This window comes from Podarcis muralis, chromosome 17 (assembly GCF_964188315.1).
Source record: "Podarcis muralis chromosome 17, rPodMur119.hap1.1, whole genome shotgun sequence".
NCBI classification, from domain to species: domain Eukaryota; kingdom Metazoa; phylum Chordata; class Lepidosauria; order Squamata; family Lacertidae; genus Podarcis; species Podarcis muralis.
Window position 1 is genome coordinate 37,462,420 of NC_135671.1, and position 16,733 is coordinate 37,479,152.

General features: G+C 42.9%; 1 protein-coding gene across 6 annotated transcripts in view; it reads left to right on the top strand.

The window, feature by feature from the left end:
* Positions 1 to 9,682: 9,682 nt before the first annotated feature.
* Positions 9,683 to 16,733, top strand: part of HUWE1 (HECT, UBA and WWE domain containing E3 ubiquitin protein ligase 1) — a 98,727-nt gene continuing 91,676 nt past the window's right edge. For all 6 annotated transcript variants that reach the window (XM_077921145.1, XM_077921147.1, XM_077921148.1 and 3 more), the window contains exons 1-2: positions 9,683 to 9,828; positions 11,926 to 12,069. The gene's annotated coding sequence lies outside the window, so the exon portion shown is untranslated. The remainder of the gene's footprint in view (positions 9,829 to 11,925; positions 12,070 to 16,733) is intronic.

The window sequence follows — 16,733 nt, forward strand, 5'->3', positions numbered from 1 at the left end:
CTTGGGGTCCCGTCCAACCCTACATTTTTTGATTCTAACAGTGCTCAACACGCTTAACCAAGCTACATTTTCCAGGATTTTATGGTGGAAGATGTGCTTGCTTAATGTGGTATGACACTGCTTTAAAGGTATAATGCAAATGGAGTCTTAGTGACTTGAGCATTATAAACTTGTATTTTGTAGCTGCCCTTTGGGACAAAACTCTCTGGTGTCTGGTGTTTATTGTGAGACACTACCTTCATTAATAATTACAGTTGTGGAGTAACAACATTATAAGAGTAGGTATGGTGGAAACAGGGCTCTCCTATGGCCTTGCAATGCCATGATGCTCTGAGATTTTTCTGTGTTTCACTCACTCACTCACTGATTTGGGTCACAGAATATTTGCAAGTAGTGTCTCCGAATTACATGGGGCTCATACCCACCCCCAGGTCATAATGCAATGACATCTGCATTCATGGGTCTCTGAATATCATAATCTCTTTATATGAGATATTATACTGTTGATATTATTATATTAATAAAACACCCAACTTCAAACAGTTGCATGTAAATACATTTGCTGTTTCTTGGTCCCTTCACACACTCGTCCTAAAACACAAAATACTGTTTAAGTGCATACAGGATAGAGAAGGGAAAGGATGCTCACATTTTGTATTTCCCTGGTTCAGATGGTGTCTGTTGCCCCCTACTGGCCTGAGGTGAGATATTGTAACCCCCCACCCCAGCCCCCTCTTTTTAAAAGCAGCTCCTACAAGCCAAGTAGGGCCAGGCATTCTATGGTATTAATTAGGATGGGTGGTGGCAAGACCTCATTGGAACTTGTGAACTCTTCAGCTCCCGCACAGATGCAACGCTTGGGGCAAGTGGCAGAACATGGGAGGTGTGCTCTGCTCTTTCCTGGCATGAACAGCAGGAAGGTAGAAGTACAGTGATACCTTGGTTTACAACCGTAATCCGTTCCGGAGGTCCGGTTGTAAACCAAAACAGGTTGTAACACAAGCCGCGCTTTTGCCAATGGGGCCTCCCAAAAAAATGGGTTGTAATCCAAAAATAAAGGGTTGTAATCCAAAAAAGAAAAAAAAAAAAGGGACACACACTTCAGGGTTTGACATGCCTGTAATCCAAAACGGTTGCAAACCAAGGTACCACTGTAATGCCATTCCCACCCCCACCCCCACCCCACTGCATCACACCAAAAGTACAATTGAGAGAGCTTGGAGAAGGAAGATTCTTTGCCTTCTGCTTTATCTCCAAGGGGTTATTCAGAAGCAACTATATCTGGGGCCTCTTCACGGCTTCTACATATGAACGGATCACTCTTGTCTCTTGAGCTTGCTCTTCCCCTCCTCCCTTCCAGTATCTCTTTCCTTTTGTGCCTGTCTTTTAGGTTGTACACCAGAGGGCAGAGGCTGTCATATCACTGATGCCTGTAGAGTTGCTTCTGGAGACTTCTCTGCTGAACATCAGGATAAGAAAAAGCTTTAAATTAATGTAGCAAATTGTGCACTCCCAGTGAACACCATCAGGTTTTCCTTCTGAACAAACATGCATGGGATGAAGTTAGGGTACGGAATACTGCATTTGGCAGCAGTATCTGGGTGGAAATTGTAGAAATGTCCAGGAAAATCTGGACGTATGGCAATCCATTGTCAGCAGTGCCGTTTTTGGCAATTTCCCATAAAAATAGCTCAAAAACGCCATATTTTTATTTTGCATTTTTGCCCCCCAAAAGCTCAATTTTGGGCAAAACTAAAAAAGATTAACAACTTTTCTGTCCGGATTTTCACTGTTTGAAATATGGCAACCCATGCAATGTGTGTTGAAGGCACAAATCCCTTTTCTTTAACACTGGGAGGGTTGCTTTACCAGGGTTTGTAGCTTGGCTACATAGCTGGTGTTTTTTATTTGCTGAGAGGTCAGTGGTGCAGCTGGGTGCTTTTCCACTCTGGACTCAAAAGGTGCTTTAGATGGCAATGTGTGTATTACTTCAAAATGTGGTAAGCCAGTTCTTCTGTGGGCAGGAGTTCTTCCTCTCATACTGTTGAGCAGAGCCCTGGACTTCTGCCCCAAAGTCTCACCCTGACAGCACCACAATCCTGACAGTGAATGCCTATGTACATCTGCTCAGAAGTTACCGTATTTTTCGCCCCATAGGGCACACCGGCCCATAGGGCGCGCCTAGTTTTTTTTTTGGGGGGGGGATAAAGGGGGAAAAATCCCCCCCCCAGGGAAGCCTGAGCTTCCCCCGACCCCAGAACAGGCTGCTATCCGCAAGCCTAGGGAGCCCGGCGGGAAGTCGCGCCAGTCTCCCCAGGTTTGCGGAGAGCTGCCCGAAGCCCAGAGCTCACTTCTCAGCGTGCCCCGTGCTTCGGGATGCAGGCAGACCTCCGCAAGCCTTGGGAGACCGGCAGGAACTCCCGCTGGCTCCCAAGGCTTGGGGATAGCTTCCTGAAGCCTGGAGAGCGAGAGGGGTCGGTGCGCACCGACCCCTCTCGCTCTCCAAGCTTCAGTGAAAGCCTGCATTCGCCCCATAGGACGCACACACATTTCCCCTTCATTTTTGGAGGGGAAAAAGTGCGTCCTATAGGGCGAAAAATACGTAAGTCTCCTTGAGTTCAGTGGGACTTTCTCCTGTGTAGGTTTGTATAGAATTGCAACTTTAAGCATGCATAAGCGCAATATTTATAGCCTGCCATACCCCAAAGGATCAAGGCAAGTTAAAAGAACAAAACTGCACAGAATCAGGCTTGATTAAAGGAACTAGGGAAACTAGAATATTTTCCTATTCTGTTTAATTAGATGGAAGGCTTCCATTCTGTCCTGGTAATAGAAATAACCTTTGGTATCTTTTTAAAAAATGGCGCCCCTAACCTCAGACAGAAATTGAACTACTCCTATGCAAGGCAGATTGCAATAAATATACTCTGACACAGTTTGCATTCTTTTTCATGGGTCTTGTGCAAGAGAACTTCCTGACAGATTGTGCTCCATGATTCCACCACTGCCTAGAAGTCTCATATGGTTGCATATATTGCCTCTGGCTCCTGAAGCTCCACAAATAGTCACTTTTTTTTACTCTTCTGAATTAAAAAGGAATTTCACAAGTATACTGTATACTTAAAATAATTCCACAGAAGGGGAACAGCTTGTTTATTGGTTTTTCTGCAAAGATTATTCTCACAAAAGTTATTCTCGTTTCTATAACTGGTGTATTTAGTCGATGTTAAAGTAACAGGCAGCTCTGAATTAAGGAGCTACGTAATTTAGGCATGTCTAAAGTCTTGGGCACGGCCAGTGGGATTTTAACATGATAATCACCATCATCATATTATTTGTACCCCGCCCATCTGACTGGTTTGCCCCAGACATTTTGGTGGCTTCCAACATATATGAAAACATGATAAAGCATTACACATTATAACTCTCCCCCGCCTTCAAACAGCACACCCTCCCATCATGTTATTTCACAATCTGTTTTAGAAATGCCCAATTTCCAAGCATATTTGCCAAGTGAAGTGGGGAGGCTGTTTTCAACAAATCAAACCCTCCGGGGTGGGTTGAACTAATTGTGTGGGTTTTTAGATCTCAGCCAGTATGTATAATCAGACTCCTCTGTATACGAATGCAAGACACACCTATATTTTGCATTGCTTCTCCTCTGGACTCACTTTAACACACTGTTTCTCCCATCCAGCCCCCATGTATGATGTATATCTGGATATATATATCCTGCTATTTTTGTTTCATTTTTAAAATATTGGTACATAATAATAAAATTTTATTTATATCCCGTCCTCCCCAGCTGGAGCTGGGCTCAGAGCAGCTACCAACAATAAAAGTAACACAGTTTGTATAAAATCACAATCAATTAATTAAAATACGTTCTAAAATCAATTCATTCTAAAATCAATTCAGAATCAAATTAATAGCAACCCTTGGGCTAGAGTTCTATGAAGATTACAGAAGGAGAGAGAGTGTGAGACTGTGCCTTGGCCAAAGGCCTGGGGAACAGCTCTGTCTTGCAGGCCCTGCGGAAAGATGTCAAGTCACGCAGGGCCCTAGTCTCTTGTGACAGAGTGTTCCACCAGATCGGAGCCAGTACTGAAAAGGCCCTGGCTCTGGTTGAGGCCAGCCTAACCTCCCTGTGGCCCGGGACCTCCAAGATGTTTTTGTTTGAAGACCGTAAGGTCCTCTGTGGGACATACCAGGAGAGGTGGTCCCGTAGGTACGAGGGTCCTAGGCCATATACAAACAAAAGAAACCCAACAAAGAGAAAATGGATTTTGGATTTCCCCCCCAGACAGTACTTCAGATACCATTTTGTTTGTTTTTTTCAGGTTTATTCGAGGGTGTCTAAAATAATCCGGTTACAGAGCATGCTACACAATCCATAAAATTTCTACACAGAATTGTTATTGTCCGATTCATTCATGGGTAAAGTTACACAAGTTTGCTGAGAACGTGTCTTTTTTTGGCCTTTGTCTATATGTAATTTAGACCGCACATGATGTGTAATCTGGCTAAGCAAGTTTCCCTACTGTTTGAAAAACCTATAAAACCTGTTTTATAGGAAAGGAGGTGTATGTTGACCATGGGGGGGAAAGCGTCTCTCAAATTACCTACAGTTCATGTCTGTCTGCAGCCTTAAAAACAACAACCAAAAACCAGGAAACAGCTGCCACCCCCCATGAGATGAGTAAATTTAATAACCTATTGGATCATCGTTCTAAATTCATGTGTGCTCTTCTCTCTTCCCTCCATCACACTAACCATCTATTTGACAAGGGGAAAATCAGCATGGCCTCTTCCATCCAAAGGCTGGTCAGATGCAAAAGAGGGGCTGGGATCTTGCATTTTCACAGTTCTTTATAAGGAATTTCAGCAGATGTAGCTTTTTTTCTTTTGTCTAAAATAGGTTGTGAGTCTGCAGGTACAACCTGTCTTATCTTTTAATCTCTGCAGAGTTCTTAGAACATTTTAGGTGCTTCTATTATGTTGCACATGAGGCTGCAACCTCATGTGCAATTAATTGCAAGGAAGTGGGACTTACTATTATAATAATAAATGAAAGGAATTAAACATTGCGCTAAGTTGATCACCCACATGAACTTGCATTTCAGCTTGCCAGACAGAATGGAGGATGTGGGAATGCAAGGGGGGAGGGGACACCTCTTCTGAGTAAGTGGAAATAATTGAATAGGGCTTCTGCTGACAGGCCTCATCAGGTGAATCCTGCCCTATATCCCACATTTCAGGATATAAAAATACTGAAGCTCACACTGAAAACAAAGAAGCCAAGGGAAACGCACACATTCGTGGCAGATACATTTCTGGATCACATCATTAAGCATCAGTATGAAGTGTATCCAAAGAATAATGATAATTAGATATTTATTTATACCCTGCCTTTTCCCCTAATTGTTGTTGTTTAGTCGTTTAGTCGTGTCCGACTCTTTGTGACCCCCTGGACCAGAGCATGCCAGGCACTCCTGTCTTCCACTGCCTCCCGCAGTTTGGTCAGACTCATGTTTGTAGCTTTGAGAACACTGTCCAACCATCTCGTCCTCTGTCGTCCCCTTCTCCTTGTGCCCTCCATCTTTCCCAACATCAGGGTCTTTTCCAGGGAGTCTTCTCTTCTCATGAGGTGGCCAAAGTATTGGAGCCTCAGCTTCAGGATCTGTCCTTCCAGTGAGCACTCAGGGCTGATTTCCTTCAGAATGGAGAGGTTTGATCTTCTTGCAGTCCATGGGACTCTCAAGAGTCTCCTCCAACACCGTAATTCAAAAGCATCAATTCTTTGGCGATCAGCCTTCTTTATGGTCCAGCTCCCTAATAAGTAGTGCTTATTTTCCCTAATAAGCACTACAAATAAAAGAGGAACAACTAAAAGCATAGGAGGGGGTGATAATCAAAAACAATTAAACATTATTAGAACTAAAACTGTATATAAATATAAAAGATCTATTAAAACACAAAAGGAGGAGTGAGGCCTTGTCAGAAGGTAATATCTGTGCTCAGAGATCTGCTCTGGTTGCTGATTTGCTGCCGGGCCAAGTTCGAAGCGTTATTGTTAGCATAAAGATAAAGGGACCCCTGACTATTAGGTCCAGTCGTGGCCGACTCTGGGGTTGCGGTGCTCATCTTGCTCTAGAGGCCGAGGGAGCCGGTGTAATAATAATAATAATAATAATAATTTATTTATATCCCGCCCTCCCCAGCCGAAGCCGGGCTCAGGGCGGCTAACAACAATCAAATAATCCAACATTCTAAAAACATTCCATTATAAAAATTAATTAAAATCAAATTGATGGCAACCGTTAAGCAAAATTCTGTGCAGGTTGCCAGAGGAGGGAGTCAGGCTGCGCCCTGACCAAAGGCCTGGTGGAACAACTCTGTCTTGCAGGCCCTGCGGAAAGATGTCAGGTCCTGCAGGGCCCTAGTCTCTTCTGACAGAGCGTTCCACCAGACTGGAGCCGCAGCCGAGAAAGCCCTGGCTCTAGTTGAGGCCAGCCTAACCTCTCTGTGGCCTGGGACCTTCAGGATGTTTTTATTTGCAGACCGTAGGTTCCTCTGTGGGGCATACCAGGAGAGGTGGTCCCGTAGGTACGAGGGTCCTAGGCCGTATAGGGCTTTAAAGGTTAAAACCAGCACCTTAAACCTGATCCTGTACTCCACCGGGAGCCAGTGCAGCTGGTATAGTACCGGATGAATGTGATCTCGCAGCGAAGACCCCATAAGGAGTCTCGCCGCTGCATTCTGCACCCGCTGGAGTTTCTGGGTCAGTCTCAAGGGCAGTCCCACGTAGAGCGAAAAGAAATGGTTTTGCGATGGAACCCTCCAGTTTGGAAAAAGTGTTGATATTTTCATCCCTCCCATTGCAAGAATCTCCTGATCTGATGTTTTGAGAAAGGAGGGACCGGAAACTCTCTTCTTCCTCTCCTGACTGCCTGACTCTGTGTGTGGAGACAGTCTTATCTATGTAGTGACTAGATGGCTGAGTGGGAGATGTAACAATCATGCAAGCCAGTAGTTCGTTAGTACAGCTTCCGGGTCATGTGGCCGGCATGACAAAGCCGCTTCTGGTGAAACCAGAGCAGCGCACAGAAACACAGTTTACCTTCCCACCGGAGCAGTACCTATTTATCTACTTGCACTTTGACATGCTTTCAAACTACTAGGTGGGCAGGAGCAGGGACCGAGCAACGGGAGCTCACCCCGTAGCGGGCATTTGAACTGCCAACCTTCCAATTGGCAAGCCCTAGTCTCAGTGGTTTAGACCAGGAGTCAGCAAACTTTTTCAGCAGGGAGCCGATCCACTGTCCCTCAGACCTTGGGGGGGGGGAGCGGTGGACTATATTTTGAAAAAAAAATTTTAACAAATTCCTATGCCCCACAAATAACCCAGAGATGCATTTTAAATAAAATGACACATTCTACTCATGTAAAAACACACTGATTCTGGGACCGTCTGCAGGCCAGATTGAGAAGGTGATTGGGCCGGATCTGGCCCCCAGGCCTTAGTTTGCCTACCCATGGTTTAGACCACAGCGCCAAAGCCCTTAACAACTTGGGACTCATCTTACGCCACATGCCCACTTTGACTGGCGGAATAGCCAGGTACACTCGCTCCAGGCCTTGGGAGGGCTAAACTGGTGTGAGTTTTTAACTTTTTTTCTAAGAAGACTCCCGCCCTGGGCCTCAGAGGAGCTCTGCACAGCTGGATTACAGATGCCACACAACCCATTCTGCATTTGTAAGAACACAGCCCTTGAGTATGGCACCACCTACACTTCGGAACTCCCTGCCTATGGAGATCAAGCAGGCACCTTCACTGTCCTCTTCTCGGTGCCTGCTAAAAACACATTCCTGCTTAGACAAGGCCACCCAAAGGCTTAGAAAGCTGAGGTAATTTTAAACTGTTTTGGCATTTTAACTTTTGTACCTTGGGTTGGGTTTTTCGATTTTACTGTTTTATCTTTTTTAAGCCGCTTTGAGGGTTCTTTCTTTTTTTAAAAAAATTATTTAACCATTTTTTCAATACAAACAACCGCAAAAGACATACAACAAAAACCATAATAACACTACTAACACAATTTGACAATTCAACTTTGAATACTGATGTACCTATGACTACAACTTTTCAACAATATTTCCCCACCTCCCCCCCCACTTCCCACCTTATCACTTAAATATTCCGTCCAGATTTCTTCATATTTATCCATTCTTAATTTGCGTCCACATGCAATTCGTTCGAATGTAGCTAGTCTGTCCATATTATCATTATTATTGTGCTCAGTGGAATCTTCCAATTCATCAAAACAAGTTTTTTTTTTGCTTCCAATTTGGCACGGTACATCCATTTATTTATTTTTACCCCTAGTAATCTCCCACGTTTCCGGGATATAATTTAGAATTAAATTCAATTCCCCTAAATAACATTTCCTTTTTATTACTCTTGCTATAACTATCCTCACCTCGAACCAAAATGATCTTATCATTGGGAAGTTAATCATCACATGTACTAAGTTCGCATTTTTACTCCCAGCAGTTGTCTGCACTTGTTCTTTTCTTCTGGTCTAGTTTTGCTGGAGTCCAGTGGACTCTGAATATTATTTTCTGTTGTCGAAGTCTTAGTCTGTTTTATCTTTTTTAAGCCGCTTTGAGGGTTCTTTCTCACAATCAAGCGCTGGGTAAGTTTTAAGAAACAGATAAAAATAAATATAGCATGAAAACAGAACTTAAAGGGCGAGCCACCCCCCCACACACACACCAAAAACACCCGCAAAAATTTCCTTTCGCGGCAGCTTCCATAAGCAGAAGCCAACAGCGTTGCAGCTTCTCGCGAGAGTTCAGCCCACTTCCCGCGTGATTACGAGAGCGGAAGAAAACCCGTCGTTCCTTCCCTCGTGCGCAAAATTGCTGAACAATCCGTCACGTTCTTTTAGCTCCCTGTTCCCGCGAGATTTCGTGGCTGGAGCTGCGCGCGCCACTCGGCCCCCTTCCTCGCGGGAGGAGCCACTGCGGACTTCCGCGTGACGTCATTCCCGTGCTATTTCTCCTCAGCCGTCCCCATACGCTGAAGCTCAGGGAGGCAGATCTCGTGACCAGGTCTGCGAGCTCTCGCGGGAGCTTCCTCGAGATCCCGGTCCCCTCGCCCAACTCCATATCCCTTTATGGCTCCACATCTCAACCATAACCGAAGACATGTATGTATCTCAGGAGTTTCGTCACTAGAAGCAAAGGACGGCTACCCGCGTGATTTTATTCTCCAAATCTCGTGAGGTTTCCAATAAGCAAAAGTAGGAGGAGACCTAGTCCGCCAGAATTGCTCGAACTCTCGCGGCTCTTTGGGTTGTTCTCGCGTGGAATATTTTGCCTCAGTTCTCACGGCAAGTATCGCGATAAACGCTCGTTAACTAGCTCCTTTCCGAGGTCACAGACCTGCGGCAAGAATAGGAAAACAACTCTGCCCTGTTTCCCGCCGCCTCATCCCTAGTAGTAACATCCTCCACCAGAGGGGGAACGTCACCGAAATCTCGCGTGATTTCAACTTCCTCTTTTCACGTCTCGCAGGAAGCTGCCTTCTCAGTCATTTTATCGCGAGACTGTACTTTCCGCCATAACTCGCTTCGCCCTCCTCCTCCCGCAATTCTCGTGGGCTCTTGTGTTTCCTCAGATATCGCGTCTCTTCCTCCCTCCCTACCCGGTGGCGAGTTCTCGCGCGACCTGGCTAGGGCTGAGGCTCAGGGGCTGCTGTTAAGATGGCGGCGGCGGGAGGCAACGGGGTACGGCATTGACACCCCCTCCATTTCTGTCCCGGAGCAGGTACCCGTGTTCTGGGGCGGGGAACGGGAGAGCGGCAGCTGCGGAGGAGGGGGCCCGTTGGGGAAAGGCCCGAGGCGGGAGACGCTCTGGCGGCACGGGAAGAGCGGTGTGCGCTGAGGCGGGACAATGGGGCCTGGCTTTTCCCCGTGGGGAAAGGGCGGCGGTGGTTGAAGTCAGGAGGGAGGGTGGGGGGGGCGCTTCTGCCTGGGCCTTTCCGTCAACTGGGGCCTCGGTTCCAAGTGGGGAAGGAGTACGTCCCTCTTCCTACTAGGAGGCACTTCTCAATTCTCAACACCCCCCCCAACCCCCGCCGAAGCAGCTCTGTGGGCCTTATCACCCTTCACGCCCTTCCTACTCGCCTCATGTAGGGCTTCATCCCCTCCGCTCCTCAGTAGACATTCCATCTATAGTCACATCTCGTGAGGAAAGCCGGTATTTTCCGGTTTGAGACAGGGAGCCTCGTCGTTTATGCAAGAAAACAAGTCTGGTCAACATCCCGTTGAATTCATTAGGAAACATTGCAGAGGATGCTCATAGTTGCAGCCTTGACCTGCAGCCTCCTTGGTTTCCTTTGGGTCTAATTTCATAACCTAAGGATAGATCCACACCATTGATTGAAAGCACATGACTTTTCCCAAAGAACTCTGGGAACGGTAGTTTCTCCCTCACAGAAATACAATTCCCAGAAGCATTAAGGAAACCTTAGTTCCCAGGACTCGGTGTGTGTGTGTGTGTGTTATGTGTTTTTAATGTACAATAGTGTAGATCTGGCCTAATTTGGCAGGTAATTTCTCTTGTTTCTTCTCTCCTCAAAGGTGTAGGGCTACTTACACCTTTTGTCCTGGTACATTGGGAGCTTTTGGCACCCATTCCATCTGTTCCTGTAAACTTATGATAAAATCGCCCTTCCATTTCCCAGTGTAGGGCAGTACTCAAAAATCTCTCTTTTGCCTGGGCTAGCTCATGTGGTATATTAGTTTATTCTTATAAGAAGTCTGGTAAAGATTGGGGTTCTTCTTTGTCCCTTTACCTGGTAGTTCCAAGCATCTTTGGAGTACCATTTTCTTTGGAGTACAATTTATATGTGCTACCTCAGTCTCCATTCCTATTTTCCTGGATAGAAAAATTATTGGGATATAAGCAAGATGTGTTCACACAGATGAGAAAAACTATTATCTGAGTCAGGACAAATGACTCAAATTGAATAGCACATTTCATTTGCATTAAGTAAGCCCTTTATTTTAACTGTATATAGACTATGGTAGTTCTTATACCAGAGAGCCTAAAAATGCAAGAACAGATTTAACTCTTACCCAGGCATTAGCTTATGTTGCTCCTAGCCTCTGAGGAGTATCAGTATAGTTCTAAATCCTTTTAAAATGTATTTTCCTATGATTCAGATGAGTTAATCCATGACACTATGGTCCCATTATAGTTTCATAGGTGCAGTTTACTCATTTTTCAATAGGAATAGATATTGTTGGCAAGGAAAGTTGGGCACCTTATGGCATGGTTCTGGCAAAATAAGAATCCATGATCAGTTTCACAAATTGATTATTATTTTTAGTTATAGTTGATATGGCCATATTTGTCCCTGAAAACTTGCTTCCTAAGGATGCACAAGCTGACCATTTAATCTGAAAAAAAAGAAAAGAAATCAAGCCTTTGGGGAAATAGTACACAATGTAGCGCAAAAGCTGGTCATCTTAAAATTATTTAAAACTGTTACTTTACCACAGTAGAAGTAAACATCCTGTGAAAGCTTGTTTCTGCTGTCTCCTTCATTATATGGAAAGCTTGCTAGATGCACAAAATGCCAAAGTAATGTGCTGAGTTTACAGCATTTCTTAGTTCTACTTGGCCAGTTCACTTTGGTATGATTAGGATGTCAAAATGTTCTTCCTATCAGTGAACTGTGCACCTCCTTGCTTGTATTCTAAGTTGTCCTGCATTTAAGACAAATATCCTAGCCAAGGGGAGCTAGATTAGCAAAGTCCAAAGCTATACCAGCCTGAATGTCTTTTCAAAAAATACCTGTCAGTACCTTGAACTCTGCCTGTTTGAAGCCCAGTACTAACCTGTGTGGTTTTGTTGCAGACCCTAAAATAGTCTGACATAAGTGGATTAGAGTGACTGTGAAACCAGAAGGTGTTACCCTTGGCTGACTAGGGTGAGGCAAAGGTGCCAGAACAGTGACTTGGATAGTAGACCAGGCCAAGTATGGATTGGCTGTGATTCCAGGTTAGTATTGAACTTTCTTTGTTTAATCCTGCATCTCTTCAAATGGTAGCGATTCCCTGAAATTTTCTTTTTCCTAAAAGGTACCCTCTGATCTCAGAACAACAGTTGTTTAAGAAAGGCTTCAGGCTCTAACCTTGGTTTGTATGGGGTTATGGCTGGTTTTTTATGTGGAGTGAATGTAATTCCTTAGTGGAGTGGTCATGCCCCTTCTTTTTTCTTGTCCAAATGCAAATGGTGGCTTCATTTGCTGCATTAGAACTATTACTGTGCACCAGTTATTCTTTCATTTCAATACTGTAACAGAAACCCGCAACCACATATGGTACAATTCTGCATCTGTTGTTGCTACTTAAGAGTGTAATCTGAGGCTGAAGAGGCAACTTGTCCCAAGCCATCAACAAATAGTTTGTTTGCATACCAAAATCCTGACCACAGAACCAAATTTGGGAATGGGAGTTGATATTGCTTTCTATATTCTTTCTGTGTAGAGGGCTGCAAAACTAGGGATTCAAAAACCCACTTTGATTTTTCAAAGCTTATTGAAAGGTTGGTAGAGCATGAGACTCTTAATCTCAGTTCCATGGGTTCAAGCCCCATGTTGGGCAAAATATTCCTGCATTGCAGTGGGTTGGACTAGACCCTTATGACCCCCTTCCAACTCTACAATTCTGTGATTCAACTAAGTAGGAGTGGTTAAACTTTTAATGTTTGCTTGTTTCTTTTTTATTTTTATTTTAAAAATCTTGTTCACTGCTCATGTCTACAAATATCTTTTCACTAACATTTTCATCAGTTTTAGGCCTTAGTTCATTGTGGTTTTACTGGATTAGACCAAACTTCATTAGTCCAGTATTTTCTATAGAGACTAGCCAGAGGCCTGTGGAAACTTGCAAACATTGTACAAAAGTGATGACAATGTCTTATTTATCTCAACATCTGTTGTTGGAATGTATATTGCTTCTATGTTGAGGTTCTATTTAGCTGTTGTGGCAAATAATTTTCTTCCTTGATGCATCCCTTATTGATGTAATACAAAGATTACTTTCTCCCATTGCTGAATGATTTTCCAAATATTTCTATGTTGCAGTAGTATGCATTTGTTACAGTGTAGCTGTGTGTGTAGTTGATAAGCATTTGTACGAGGCTCTTGAGCGTTCAGAGCATTTCACATACTGATATCCTTGCAATAGGTAGATGTTATCCCTTTATTGCTTGAGGCTGAGAATTCATAGCTTGCCTAAAGCTTCATTGGCAGAGGTGAGATTCCAAGCAGGGACTTCCTCACTCATAGGTCTGTCTCAGAATGGTAGTATGTTAGTAAAGGTTAGTAAATATTTTTTTGGGGGTAAAGTGGTAGTATTTCTGTCCCCCACTGTAATTGTTATACAGTATTGACTTTAAAGTAAGAAAGGCAAAATAGATTGGTTCTGCATGGCAGTTCACACAACTCGTGATCTCCAGTGGCATTTATAACATCTTCTAATCTAACAGGTACAAGGAAATTTTAATTAAATGAGTGCAAGTTAGGCCATTGAGTGATGTAGTTCATGCAGGAGAATATCCTAAAGTCCTTGGCTATCCCTAAGGAGAATGAATAATAATAAATATATTAAGCCATAATTCTCCTGCTGTATTGTGTGTGTATCCTCTGGAACATTTGATCCTTGTTTCTTTTTGTAGGCAACAAACTAGGTTAGATATTTCATAATCACCCATGGTGTATTCAGCACTTGGGAATGTGAGTTTTTGCTTAATAGATTTCTTTGGGTCTTTGAAAGGCATTATGATTTGACACCTAGAGATCTAGTGTCCAGCTTATCTTGGGCTATCTATCAAATCATTTAACTTTCTGTGTTTGTCAAATTCATCCTCAAACAATTCAACTGGATCTAGTGCTTCTAGAGAGCACTTGGTGTTTACATATTACTCATTCATAAGCATGAGGGCAGACCAGTTTTTTCTTTTTGCAAGGTCCAGTAGTCCTGCTTTGATTCACCATATGCTGACAGACTGGATATATGACCTGAAGGCTTTGTTTAAGGTTCTGGAAGGTAGATGTATGTCAATTACCCTGTGACAGCTAGAAATAAAGTATTTGGGGATGTGTCCCAGGTGTTTTTGAGCATAATAAAATGTGCTATATTTATATATTATCCAGTGCTTTCTTGGGACTTAGGACTGATAATGTATTATAGCTATCAAAAGTTTCCTTTCCTGTACGTACACAGCATAAATTACAGAACTAGTTGCTCCAGTTGTTGATCAGATGATTATCTCAAACGTACAAATAAGTCCACAGATCTTAGCATCTTAAGATTTAACCACCCCTGTCTCTAGCTGATACTTGCTTCTCAACATAGGCCATTACAGAAGGGCCAAAGTATACATGTTGGCCTTGCTGTTACCATGACTGAGGAAACTGGCTTGATGTTTTTTTTGGTACATGTATTAGTAATGGTTATTTTGTGCATGTTAGCTACTTTTATTCTGAGTTCTTACATACTGTATAAATGGCTTCTTGGCTTAATAGCTACAATATCACTGTCAGAGCCAGTTTTGCCCTCTGTCTCAGAGACTCTTAATTTGATGTGTCATAATAGTAGAGTTGCTAAAACCTGATATACTTGTTGACCAGCTTAACACATCTGGCTGTTGGAGTGACTTGCAAACTTGCAAACAAATGTTCACAGTGAGGAGATTAGCTCTGTCTTCTTTTTTGAAGGTCTCTCCTATTAAATCCCTCAGTTTCCATTGTTACTACATTATTCCAAGATGACCATTGGCCAGAATGCTCAAGATATGTGTGATTGTAGCAGGATAGAGGCTGTGGTAAAGAGCATTAGCCTCTTAGTTTACTGCATGTAGAGAATGTCTAAAAGTGCCACTATGCTAAACTGTACAGCCATATGAAACAGCTTAAAATATTTATTTCAGGCTTCATTGTTTACCCAGATCTGTGTGAATACAGTACAATTGTCAGGAGATGGACATTCTCTTAGATTGGCATGTCTATTTACTCTTTTTCTTCTTTGGTGATCACTCATAGCTGAGTAAGATTGTCTTCTATTATTGATACCTTTGTATACAGCACCCTGAAAAATGCTTTTGAAGGACAGTATATAAATTCCACATATGGTTGTAACCATTGTCTCCTGAGACAGACGTATGCCAACAACATGTATCGAGCATCGCCTTTGCTCAAGCAGGACAGGCGTCCACTTGTGCAGTAGGACTTCCTCTTCCTCTCTTTGGCAGTCCTATAGATGGTTTTGCTGAATTGAATTGGATTTTAGAACTTCTGTCAAGGTTTTGTTAATGTGCTTGAAATACCAAAAAATATTGTATATTGTTAGTTGTGGCTATGCTGGGATGTAAGATGGATTGTGGTGGCACTTTTCCATTCAAACTGAAGTGTAATCCTTTATTTCCTTAGCTGTGCCACTTACTGAATGTTTGGCCTTGGTTGAATTGTTCTGCCGTGTATCAGCTCCATCTCCTGTCTTGTTTATACTACACAGTTCCAAAGGGAAGTGATTTGTTGACCTTCCCTCTAAAACGTGGTAGGGATACAGAATTCTAAAACATACAAAGACTTGATCAGGAGTGACAGATTTGTTTAATTGAAGAAACTTAAATATTATGGCAAGCTAAGAAGAAATCTCATTAAGAACCTAGTGAGGTGAACTTTTGGATTACATGAAATCCAGAATATGGTCCTAAATTCACTAAGAATTGCAAGAGATGTTAATCTGAAAGTGGTAGAGAATGAGTGAATGAATCTTTATTTGCATCAGCCATCGGCCATAGCAATAAAACAACAATACGATATACAAAGAATAGATTTTAATCGAGTGGTATAGGGATGGTACCCTGTCTCTCTTTCACTTGATATTGGACAGATTTGCTAACGCTGGTAGTCATGGGTAGTTATACATTTTGAATCTGAAAGAAATCACTTCACACAACAGATCACAGAAACTTCCTTTGTATTATCTGCACCAAGCATTTAATGTATGGCAGAGGTTGAACCAGATAAGTAAATTATGCTCTTTAAAAAGAATTCTTACCTTTTCTCAAGAGGCAAGTTTGCAGAGCAGTTCCACTTGTTATAAAACTTTGAATAAGAAAAGACCACAGATCATGTGTTTACTACTTGTACTGTAGATCAGCTATTTTCACCCACCCCACCCCCAATGTTTTGGGGAAACCTGTGCTTTCAGTTGGAGCTTATCAAGGATTAATGAGAAGATCACAACATGCAGCCATAGTCTGGTGTTAAGTGTGTGCGCGTTCTAAGTCTTCTACTGTTCACTGAATTTCTATGATTGAGGTTCAGGAGTTCCACGAAGGTAGAACACTTTTGAAAACAGCAAGACTTCTTAATTCTTCTGATGAGGTTTTTTGAACTTCAGCAACTACAACGTGTACCTTTGAATATATCTTTGAAACTTGCTTGGTCTTTGAGTAAAATTTAATAAGCCAACCAATAGCTTTTGCGTGTTAGAAAAATCTATAACTTGAATCAGAAATGTCAATTGATTTGAAGAAATGTCTGTTTCAGCAGTCTTTTTGAAGGAACACACTGCATAAAGTGGAATTAACATGGAAGCTTATATCTTTGAAACTGCATCGAGTTTTCACTCCCACACTGCATTCCAGTTGAG